Below are 12383 nucleotides of genomic sequence, written 5' to 3' on the forward strand. Positions count from 1 at the left end.
AAGGCAGACACTGTGGTGGGAAACTGAAATTCTAGCCTAGACATAATTCTCACTGATGTTTTAAAAATATTTAAAAGAAAAAGAAGGGGCACTTTCCAACTATTTGGGAGAAGTACCAAGTGCAGCCTGACCCCTTCATGCGGAAATGTCTGGGTGACATTTGGTGATCATTCTACTCGTTTACTAAGAGGGCAGGGTGCCAGCTGCATTCTGAGACCCTTAGCTCCATGAGCTCAGTGGAGTTATTGAGCTTTGCTGAGCCTTCGCTGTTTTGGATGGTTTTTCAACTATAAAAATCTAAGATATGAAAAATGTTGATACTAGTCTTTTGTGTTGCTCTAGGGGAAAACCAACACCACATACAGTAACAGCTTCTCACTTTGTATTCTGACAATACTGCAAGGTGCTTATTGTGACCTTGTTACAAATGAAATAGTTGAGTAACTCAGTCCCAGGTCTTAGAGTGAAAGACAAGGCTGCAATTTAGAGTTCTCAGCTGCCAAAGTCCATCTTCTTTCCATTCATTCTACCCCCCTACTCTGGACTTTACCCATCAAGCTCTGGGGCACATGGCAGGTGACAGTTCCTGACCCTCCTTACGTCTGGTTTTGCTGCTGGAATGTGGCCAGGCTTGCTGCCGGCCATTTACAGGCCTGCCCACAGAAGGGCATGTGACTTTTCATTTGGTCTATCTTCCCAGTTTGAGACCCGAGATACTCACAGGAGGAACGTAGGTCCTTGAGCTCATTGCTTCACCAGAAAGCACCAAAGAGCCCCCCACTAAGAACAGCCCCCGTGGATGTTTTACAAATGAGGAATTAATCTTTACTCGGCTAAGCAACTGAGATTTTGAGATGTTTTATTTCATCAAGGATTGAGATGTTGGACTTCAAACTCATTTTTTTTCTGTGTTTAGCTAACAAATCAAAGAGCAAATGAATTTAGCCTTTTAACAAAAAGAGGCAAAGTTGCTATGTGAATTAGCATCTCCTGTAGCATTGCCAGGCCTAACAAATGGAAATATGAGATGCCTAGTAATATTTGAATTTCAGAAAAACAAAAAAGTACCCTTTTTAGTATAAGTGTGTTCTATGCAGTATTTGGGACATACTTATACTAAAGAGTTACTTATTGTTTATCCACAATTCAAACCTAACTGCGTCTTACCATCTCATTGTATCACATCCTCACTGTTGACTGTGCTCAGAAGGCTCTTTCCTACCACAAAGGAAAATCATTTCCATCCTTCAAGTCCCTGCCCAAATGCCACTTCCTCTGTGTTCTCCCCTACAGTCCTTCCTGTGTAGCTCCTGATGGCCCTTGTCGTGGTGTGCCTGCCAGAAGGGTATGTGGCAATTCTTGCTCTTTTCAGCTTCAGATACTCGAGGGTAGAGGCGGTCTCCTCGCCCCTACCATCATCCCTTCAAAAAATACTTACAGGGGCTTGTGCTAAGGCAAGCACAAAACAGATGTGGACATTGATATTGAAGATTTAAAAGTTTTATAGGAAAGGCAGGCAGTATTCAAACAATCGTGGATAATTATAAGAAGGAGTGTTATAAAGTGCTAGAATTGATCAAGGGAGACTTCTCTGGGGGCGTCACATTAAAGGACCAGAGGATGAATAAGAGTAAACCACACGACAACTCAAGAGGAGAAATTTCCAGGAAGATACTGAGATGGAAAACAATTTGGTCTGTTTGAGGAAGTGAGAGAAGGCGTATGACATGAGGGTGTGGCCTGGAAAGAAGCACTCCACTGGGGGAGGCAGGGTTGGGCTGGCCCAAGTGGACTTGCCAGCAGTCATACCACTTGGCTTTATCCCAGGTGAAGAATTGTGAGCTGGAGAGGGACATGACCATGCCCATCAAAGCTTTTTCAGGCTGTTATATGAGAATTACATGAATGAAGTGTGAAAGTGGAAGTAGTAAAACCAGTTGCCAGTCCACTGTGGTAACTCCCAGCAAGGGAAATGCGACTGAGTCTAAGTTTGAAAAGGGCCCACAAAATACTGCTAGTCCTACCTGTTCTGCCAGAACTTTACAACTTCCCATGAAGAGGCGGAGTCTATTTCCCTTCCCCTTGAAACTAGGTAAGATTTTTTTGGGACAGTCTTGACACTGCCTGGGGTCATTTAATTTAATTAATTCATTTTTTAAAGATTTATTTATGCATACACCAGGCCAGAGGTGTGGGGGTAGGGGCCGGTGAAGAGGATTCCCCAGAGACAGAGTGGTCATTTTAAAGAAAGGTAATGAAATGAAAGCCATCTCGGTTTCCTTTGGCCCAGCCTGCTCACTTGCCTCTCTAGATGCTCATCTACCCCAGACCCCAGCCTCTGTCATGGGAGGAGCTCACACTAGCCATTATGCGGAGAGCTCCAGAAAAAGCCCATGTGAAGAAAGAGGCCACTAAGAGCAGCTGGCATCACAGGGCAGAGAAAGCCATCCCTATGTGCCCATCTGAATTCTTTAGACTGAAATCTTTAGATTTTATCTGGGTAATGTGGGTGGGTGGTATTATTATCTGGGTAATCTGGGAACTTGTGTGGTGACAGTGGACGTGGGAGAAGTGCAGCTATTTAAGATGCTGTACATAAAAATGACAAGACATAGGGCCTCCTTGGTGGTACAAGGGGTTAAGCACAGCACTGTGAAGCTATCCGCTGCCTCTGCAGCATGAGTTCGATCCCTAGCCAGGGAACTACCCACATGGAGCAGCAGACCTCTCCTGCCTCGCCCGCTGCTCCCCTCCACAGTATATTTCAGTCAGTCTGCCTATTCTGTTCCCCACTCTGTCTCTGGTGAATGTTATCACCTCCCACACCTCTGGCCTGTACCCCGGTTCTTATATGCATAAACAAATCTTAAAAAAAAAGGTGACAAGACATAGTCATGGGAGGGACAGAAGACCCATTAGGACTTTCTTTCAGCCCTTCCCCTTGATGCCCAGCTGTCTACCATGATGACTTCCATTCATCATTGACAGAGACAAACTGGGGCTCTTTTATTAACAACAAGGATGCCTAAATTCACTGGGTGCTTCCCTGTGCCAACATTACACATGTTAATTCTTTTAATCCTCACAACAAGCACCGGAAGGACATGTCGTTATTACCTGTGCTCACCAGGAAGAGAGGGCATGGAGTTTAAATAACTGGCAGCAGGTCATGAGGCTGGGAAGTAGCATGGCCTTGCATACCCAGCTCCTTGTGGCTGCAGAGCCTGCTTCTCATCCCAGCACTGACCTTGCAGATCATCTCTAAGCTCCCTTCCAACTGCAAAGTCTATAAAGCTCTAGGGCTTTAAAATCTGAGGTTTAGAAGAAAGTGTGTATGGGGAGGGGAAATAGAGTTGTGGGGATAGGTGATTGTACGAACAGTCTACAAGGAAGAGACCCTCACTGCCTCCCAACTTTAATCATCTTCTAGGGATCACATGGCTAAGTTGTGGCCAGTGAGATATGAGTGAAAGGATAAACATAAATTCTTGAAAAAGGGGTGAGACCTCCCTTTCAACCTATCCCTTTCCACAAATTGGTAAACAATCCTGGACTCCATAGAAGAGGGTCCTGTTCATTGCAGCAAACCAGCAGGAGGAGCCTGGATCACCAACATCAAAATTAGGGGTGTCCCTAACTGACCTAACTCAAGCTAGGTTCCTTTTGCCCAGATCTCTAATAGAGAGGAATAAACTTGTGTGTATGCCACTGTTATTTTGGGTCTTAGCTGTGGAATTTATGTTCTAACACTGGCAACAAGGCAGGTATAAATACTGCTATGAAAGCTCTGAGAAGGAACAGTAATGAATGAAAATATTATTCCTCCCCACCCCCTCTGTGTGTATATGCCTGCCTGTCTATGTGGGTGTGTAAGTTTAAGGAGTTCAGCAAAGAGCAGCAAAATCATCCAGATGACCTACAGATAAGAGAAATAATTAACAGCTCTCTTTTTAAATCACTGAGTTTTGGGACAGTTTATTATGAGGTAGTAGCTACCTGATAGAGCTAAAAGTAGGAAAAAGAGATACAAAGGTCAAAAACAAGTCTAGAGGGTCTTCAGTCTGATTCATAATTTTAAAAAATGCAAATATTGGGCCTCCCTGGTGGTGCAAGGGGTTAAAACCAACACTATGAAGCTATCTGCAGCCTCTACAGTACGAGTTCTATCTCTGGCCAGCCAGGAGCTACCCACATGGTACAGAGACCTCTCCTGCCTTGCCCGCTGCATACCTCAGCAGTGTATTTCAGTCAGTCTGCCTGTTCTGTTCCCCACTCTGTCTCTGTTGAATCCTCTCACCCCCTGAACCTCTGGTCGGTACCCCAGTTCTTGTATGCATAAATAAATAAATCTTTAAAAAATGTAAATTTAAAACATTGAGATACTTGATTACATTAGTAGAAATCAAGAGTATGATAGCAGGCAGCTTTGGTGATGGTGTGGAGAAATCAAGCACCTTTAGACATGGTATATTCTGGAAGGTATCTTGGTGATACCAAATGTGGGGAGGTGTGTGGCACCCAAGATCTGTCTCCATCTCCTTTTATAGTTATTTCCTGGCAGAAGCAGGAAAATTATACACTACATTTCCTGGGGTTTCATAGTACTAGATTCTAGATGTGAGTTGGAGTCTGCTAATTGTTGGAGTTCACAGAGGAAACCATACTGCCATTGTTTTTCACACAGAGACTTCCTGATTGTTCCAGTTTCTCATCTGTGGCCAAGGCAGCAGGATTCCTGTCACTGAAAAGGCAGCAGCTGTTCCTGAAGCCAGTCTGCAGGGTGACTGGAAGGCATTCAGCCCAGCGCTGACAGTGAGCATCCCCAATAGCTCTCTATGCCAGTGGTTACCTGTGACAAGTCTTGTCTCCTCTGTGTCTGCTGGCCAGGATGTGTGCTGCTGTCTAGCTGATACAGCAAGTAACAGGGAACATGACCTAGCCTTTCATCCACTTCTAGGAATCAATCTTCCAGTTGTTCACAGGACACAAAGAGAGGTGTCCACTGCACCACACTTTACAATAATTTAAAAGAAACTTAAAAATATCTTTTATGGGGCCTCCCCGGTGGCGCAGCGGTTGAGCGCTGGGTTGCGAAGCTGCCCGCAGCCTCCGCGGCGCCGGTTCGATCCCCGGCTGCTCCCCGGCCACCGGAGGAGGGTCCCACATGGCGCGCAGACCTCTCCTGCCGCCCGCTGCTCCCCTCAGCAGTGTACTTCGGTCCTTCTGCCTGCTCTGCTCCCCGCTCTGGCTCTGGTGAATTCTCTCACCCTCCCGCGCTTCTGACTGTACCCAGTGCGTGTATAAACAAAACAAACAAATAAAATAAATAAATAAAAGCATGCCTCTATTTTAAAAAAAAAAAAAAATATCTTTTATGTCCACAAAAGGAACCAGTTTAGACAAATTATGGTACACATGAATGACAGAATGTTAAAGACCGTGATGTAGATCAATAAAAACTAAAGAGAGGGGGCCTCCCTGGTGGCGCAGCTGTTGAGCGCTGGGTTGTGAAGCTGCCCGCGGCCTCCGCGGTGCCGGTTCGATCCCCAGCTGCTCCCCGGCCACCAGAGGAGGGTCCCACATGGCGCGCAGACCTCTCCTGCCGCCCACTGCTCCCCTCAGCAGTGTACTTCGGTCCTTCTGCCTGCTCTGCTCCCCGCTCTGGCTCTGGTGAATTCTCTCACCCTCCCGTGCTTCTGACTGTACCCAGTGCATGCATAAACAAACAAACAAACAAATAAATAAATGAATGAAACATGCCTCTTAAAAAAAAAATAAAGAGAAACAATGTCCAAAGTGCATTGTTATATTAAAACGTTGCAGAAGAGTGTTATAGGATCCTATTTAGAATCAAAAAGGAGATGTATCTACATACTTATCCCTCCTTGGAAAGCCCTTCAGGTGGTTACTTTGGGAGAGTGAAGAGGCTATTAAAGGTTTATTTGCACTTTGAATTATGTTTCACCATGGAAAGAATCATTTCTTTTATAATAAAAACATTGAAAATTAAACACTTCATTTTATGGCACTATGCAAACACTGTATTTTTTATAAATTGAAGGTTTGTGGCAGTCCTGCATCAAGCAAGTCCACTAGGGCCACATTTCCAATAGCACACACTCATTTCATGTCTCTGTCACATGTAAGGTATGTATATGTCTTTCAATTATAATGCTATCACACACTTGATAGGCTACAGTCCAGTGTAAACATGACTTTTTTAAAAAAGATTTATTTATTTATGCATACAAGAACTGGGGTACAGGCCAAAGGTGTGGAGGGTGAGAGGATTCACCAGAGACAGAGTGGGGAGCAGAACAAGCATATTGACTGAAGTACACTGCTGAGGGGAGCAGCGGGTGAGACAAGAGAGGTCTGCTGCGCCATGTGGGTTGCTCCCAGGCCGGCTGGGGATCAAACTTGTGCTGCAGAGGATGCAGACCGCTTCACAGGTTGCATCTTAACCCTTTGTGCCACCAGGGAGGCCCTAAACATGACTTTTATATGCACTGGGAAACCAAAATATTTGTGTGATTCACTGAATTGCAAGTTACGCTCTATAGCAGCGGTCTGGAATTGAACCCCCAGTGGGCGTGAGATGCATGAGTGTTACATCACAGAGAAGATAATTTCAAATCCATAAATAATTCTTGTGGTACAATATGGCCCAGGGAGCCTGCACAGTCCTTCTTGGGGTTAGAAGATGAAAAATGATAATAAAACCTGCTGCCCTGCAGGGCTGCAGTTTGGAGAACTTGACTAACTCCTAGATAAATAATTCTAACACAAGGCAAGTCATGTGACCATTGCTAGACTGGAGAGCAGAAATAGGAGAGCAGAAATGACTTCTCACTGTGACTCTGGAAGAGGTTAGCTAGCTCTGTGGCATCCAAAGAACAGACTGTGCCCAGAGCTCATTTGCATTCACTGCCTCAAATAGACAATAGGATTTGTTGATGAACTGGATCCGAGATTTTAGAGGTTCATGTCGTTTTTTGTCACTATGTGCCTGAGACTGCTGGGTGGCTGCAAAGTCTTGAGCGAAGTTCCTAACAACTCTATGAGGTAATGTTTTTATTGTCCCATTTTATGGATGAAGAAATGGAAGCTCAGAGTTAAGGGTCTAGACTCTGGGGCTGTACTCCTGGAACTGGATCTATGACCTTGGGCTAGTGACTTAACATCTCTGAGTTATAGGCCTGAAAGAAGGGGTCCTCTCTGTTGGGAGGTGGGACCCTAAGGGCAGATATTGTTCTGATATTGGATAACAATAACTTAGGTTTGGGGGCATACACCCTGTACTAGTTGTGTGGAATAATCCTTTGCTTGACCCCTGTCTTGATGAAATCTAACGTTCACGATTTGAATGTTAGCAGCCGACCTCAAAGCAGACTCTGGACCAGCAAGCTTCATGTCAGCATCCTCTGGGGCTTTGTTAGAAATGCAGCCTCTCCCCTCACAAACTCCCCACATTTACTGACTTGGCAACTCCATGGGTCAATAGCCATCTTCTACAAGCTCCCCAGGTGAGCCCAAAAATCACTGCCTGGTTCATTCACTCCTGTTCTCCTACGTGTCTCATTTGTACTCTCACCTTTGGTGATACTACCCTGGCACTGAACACTGTGAACTTGAGATCTTGTGCCTCAACATCAGATCCATCCACCTGCCTACTGGACTCCCACTAGATAGTGAGTGGGCAGTGCACAGTCAACAAATACCTAAACCTAAACTCCCGACCTTCCTCCGCAGCCTGTTCCACACTCAGCCTTTCTGGCCCAGTAAATGACAGCTCTGCCTTGGGCCCAAAGTCTTGACTCTATACTCTCCATTCTTGTATCTAATTCTTCAATAAATCCTGTTGTCTATTTGTGAAGCAAACCCTAACCTTCTCATCCCTATGCCCCACCATCCTGGCCCACGCTGCAGCGTGCCTCACATAAATGACTGCATTGTCTTCTCATCACAGTCTTGCTTCACCCCAAAAATTCAGAACAATCCAATTAAAAAATAGGTCAGATTTAATCTTGCCTCTGCTCAAAACCCTCAAATGGCTTCCTCTTCTTACCCAGAGTAAAATGGCCCAAAACGGCTTGTACGACCTGGCTCCCCACCCTGTTCCTTGCTTACTCATTTCTGGCCACATTGGCTGCTTCCCTTCCCTAACATGCACGCACAGCCTCCTCGGCACTCCTGTCATCCTCCCCTGCCCTTCTCGGGCACAGTTCTTTGCTCAGAAGTCCCCACATCCCCACCCAGCTTTGATACTTCCTGCCCCTTTGCTGCTCTATTTTCTCACAGCATTTAGCACCATCTCATATCTTCTGTGTGTGACTAGTTTTTGGTTTATAGTCTGTCTCCCTCAACTGCATTGAGTCCAATTTTTATCTAGGGTGTTCCACGTTGACTGCTAGTAGGTGCTCACAAGTACTTGCTGAATGAACAAACGAGGATTATCTCATTTAATCCTTGTGGTAGGTTCCTTTGTGATAGTACTGGTACTTGTATTCTAGAGCTTCAAGATATTAAATCTTCCATGGTGAGGAAGTAAAAGCTCGGGAAGTCTGATTCTCATCTACTCTGGTAGACAAGCTTTACTGCCTCTCTGTGAAAATATCTGCAACAATGAAGTCCTGTACAGCGTTGACTGCCATTGCTCTATTTTCAATGTTGTTCCATAGGCCCCCAGCACCACTTACCATGAGCCTTTAAACATTGTGAAAGGAGATTTAGCTACCTGATAAGGTTGGGGAAGGCAGCATGCTGGTTGGAATGGCTGCACCCATACTTAGGGGGATGTGTTCAGACCAGAAGATGTTTGTGATGGGAAGCTGATAAACATAATTATTCCCTGGGTTTTTCTCAGGAATGTCTGGACCTGCCCTTATTAAGAAGTTGATTGCCTTTCTCAGTGATGGTGAAGGGAGTTAAGACTGGAAATGCCTTATGAAAAGACCTTGTCATGCAGGTTAAGCAAATCCTTTCTGACCACAGCTACTGGCCAGAGGCCAGACCTCAGCTCACATCTACCTCCTTTTTTAAAAATAAAAATCACATCACCCTTTGATTGGGTTTTGACCTTCTCCACATCCGTGCTGACTTGTGAAAGCAATGTTAAAGTCTAAAGATGATCAGATGTTAATACTATTGCTTCTTGTGGAGAATGTGACATGCATGTTCCACTAGTCCTCGCCCTGCAGACAATGATACTAAATGCGATACAAGCCTGGGCTCCATCTGGAGATTTTCTCCTCATCTTCATCCACCTTCTTTTCATTTTTGAATGTCTCTTCTGCATCTGGGAGCTGAGCCTGCTCAATGGCTTTGGGACCTATATCCCTCAACCTCTCACAGCATCTGCCCCATAAACGAGCCCTTGGCTCTCTGGCTTCATTTCCTCCCCACACCTGACCCATCTCCACCTCTGTGAACACTCTGTGGTCTCACTCTAACAATGAACAGATAGACAGAAGTCCACTTTCTGTCTGAAAACAAGTCTTTTTCTTTACTACTCAGCATATCCAAAAAAGCACAAGCCTCCTCAGATTTCCTCAGACTCCCAAACACTGGCTCAAGTCCTGGTATTAAATCCAAAAGCCTGATAACTTTTTTTTTAGTGCTCATGCCCCTTCCTTTGATTTTACTCAAATTTGAAAAAGTTTCACTGATACACCCTACCTACAATTTATCTTGGAAAAAAAACAAAACAAAACACCAACCACCCCCAAACATGACAACCTAAGCAAATAAATATGGATAATAATAAAATTGACGATTAGATAGCAATTTAAAAAATGTTCAGGGCCTCCCCTGGTGGCGCAGCGGTTGAGAGCTGGGCTGTGAAGCTGCCCGCAGCCTCTGCAGCGCCAGTTCGATCCCCGGCTGCCGGCGAGGCTCCCACATGGTGTGCAGACCTCTCCTGCTGCGCCCGCTGCTCCCCTCAGCAGTGTATTTCGTCGGTCTGCCTCTTCTGTTCCCCACTCTGGCTCTGGCAAATTCTCTCACCCTCCCGCACTTCTGACTGTACCCAGTGCTTGTATAAATAAATAAATAAATAAATCTTAAAAAAAAAAATGTTCACAAAGTTTTGAAGAGCATAGGATATGCTTATGGTATAGAGTCAGGAAAAATATATTGCATCCACAGCATCATCTCAATTATATACATTTAAAAATACAAAGAGGAAATAAAACTGGTTATTTCCGGGTGGTGGAAGGATAGGTTATTTTTGCTTCCTCCTTTACTGTTTTCTGATTTTATGAGTCTGAAATCATCCTGGGAGAATAAAGGCAATTTCTCTGGCCTGCCACCTGCTGGTGAGTTCTAGTGCCATCACAATTAAATTACTCCACTGCCTGCTCCTCCTTTTCTGAGTTCCCTTCATATAGCAATTTTTTGTTTGTTTGTTTGGAGCTTCATAATTTCTTTTTCACCTTGTAATCCCCTTTTCATTACTGTCTTGCAAATACTTTCTTTTATTTTTAAAGATTTTTATTTATTTATGCATGCAATAACTAGGGTACAGGGCAGAGATGTGGGGGGTGAGAGGATTCACCAGAGACAGAGTGGGGAGTAGAACAGGTGGATTGATCGAAATACACTGCTGAGGGGAGCAGCGGGTGAGACAGGAGAGGTCTGCTGCCCCATGTAGGTAGCTCCTTGGCTGGGGATTGAACTCATGCTGAGTGGCTGCGGATAGCTTCATAGGTTGTGTCTTAACCTCTTGCGCCACCAGAGAGGCCCCTAATGTTTTGTTTTTTATCTCTAGAGAACTTATCTTTAAACTGGGCTATGATCTTAGCAGTGGCAATTGCGTCTTTTATGAGCGAACTGGAACATTTGCTTTTCTCTTTTCTCATCCCCAAAAATGTGTAGGCAATATTTGTACTTCTCAGGACAATATCTTTGCATAATCTCAGTAGGGAATTTTATTTCTCCTTAAACTAGAAAATTAGGGAATTTTATTTCTCCTTAAACTAGAAAATTAAAAACCTGTTTTGTTACAAGGCTTTGATTGAGATTCTCCTGGGAGTAAAATTTGAGCTGAGCTGAGAAGAGCAAACCAAGAAGAAAGATTATGCAAATATAGATAAAATTATTTAAAATTAGATTTGGTTTACAATTTTACAGAATTGGGATGAGGATAGAGAAAAATGATGTCTCAGTCACTATTTATAAAAGTCTCTGGTCCTCTTCAGTGAGGGCTGTACCCTCAATGTCATCCTCTCGAGGAAGGGAAAAAGCCATCCCTATTACATTGAGGACTATGATATGTTTTACACCTTATTACAGCCACACCACCACCAAAGCCTTAACATCATGTCATGAACTGTGGCACCAGCAAGTGCCGGCCTTCCATGGTAAAAGCCCCCCCCCCACCACCACCAAGACCCCACTCACCAGAAGATGCCAAGTCCCTTTCTCCCACAGAAATGGAAGGTCATAACAGAGAGGGGGGATCATGATGCAGTTACAAATGAATGGTCTCTCAGATAAGCATGAACCAGTTTGTCTTTCCCATGTTTCTTGCAATTTCCCCCTTGTTTGACAGGTCTGTCTTCTTGCATTCCAAGAATGGCGGTAAACAGCAGAGGTTGTAAAAAAGCAAACTGGCGCTCACCCCTCCCACTCCCCTTTGCAGACCCTTGCCCATCTTCCCCACTCTTTCCATTTGCATAAAGACCCCTGCCCTCTGCCAAAGAGCAGGACGGTGGTCTTTCAGACGTGAGTCTGCTGCACAACCACTTTCCTTTTCCTCAAACTCTGTTTCCTTTTATTGGCTGAGGGAAACTGAGGTTGCCTTTTGGTATCATGGAGAAACCTAAAACCAAATGGAAAAGAATATAAAATTCTACACAAAGTGGAAACACACTATTTGAAAGAGAACCCTATCGTACACTGCAAAATAATTGAGTTAACTGTTCTTTACTTAAGCTGGTAGTCATAACTATATAATCAATGAATCCATCTTTAAACACGAAACATGTCACCTTGGCAGGCAGATCACTATTTTTATTAAGTAAGTAGCTATCATAAAGGTAAACGAAAGAATATATTGGAAACCACATTTGAAAATTTGGGCAGCGTGGATGAGAGACCTGCGGGCCAGATGAGACTACCACTGATGGAATGAGGCCCCAGGGGTCTGTGAACCCCCAGCGGCCTGCTTGGCTGCCATCTTGTGAGCTGCAACTTTGCCTTCCCGTCCCAGGTCAGAGCTGCCAGTTCCTCAGTCAGAACCCAAGCGGTCAGAGCCCAACCTTAGGGAGGTGCCTTTCGAATCCACTCTGAGCTCTGGCCAGGGAACCCCAGGTGTGGCTGGGAACACCCGCCAGGGGGCCAAGGACTGATGCAGGACTAGCCTCCATAGAAGTTGCTGGGGG

Source organism: Talpa occidentalis, unplaced genomic scaffold, assembly GCF_014898055.3.
Source record: "Talpa occidentalis isolate TD23 unplaced genomic scaffold, MPIMG_talOcc4v2.1 talOcc4.14, whole genome shotgun sequence".
NCBI lineage: Eukaryota > Metazoa > Chordata > Mammalia > Eulipotyphla > Talpidae > Talpa > Talpa occidentalis.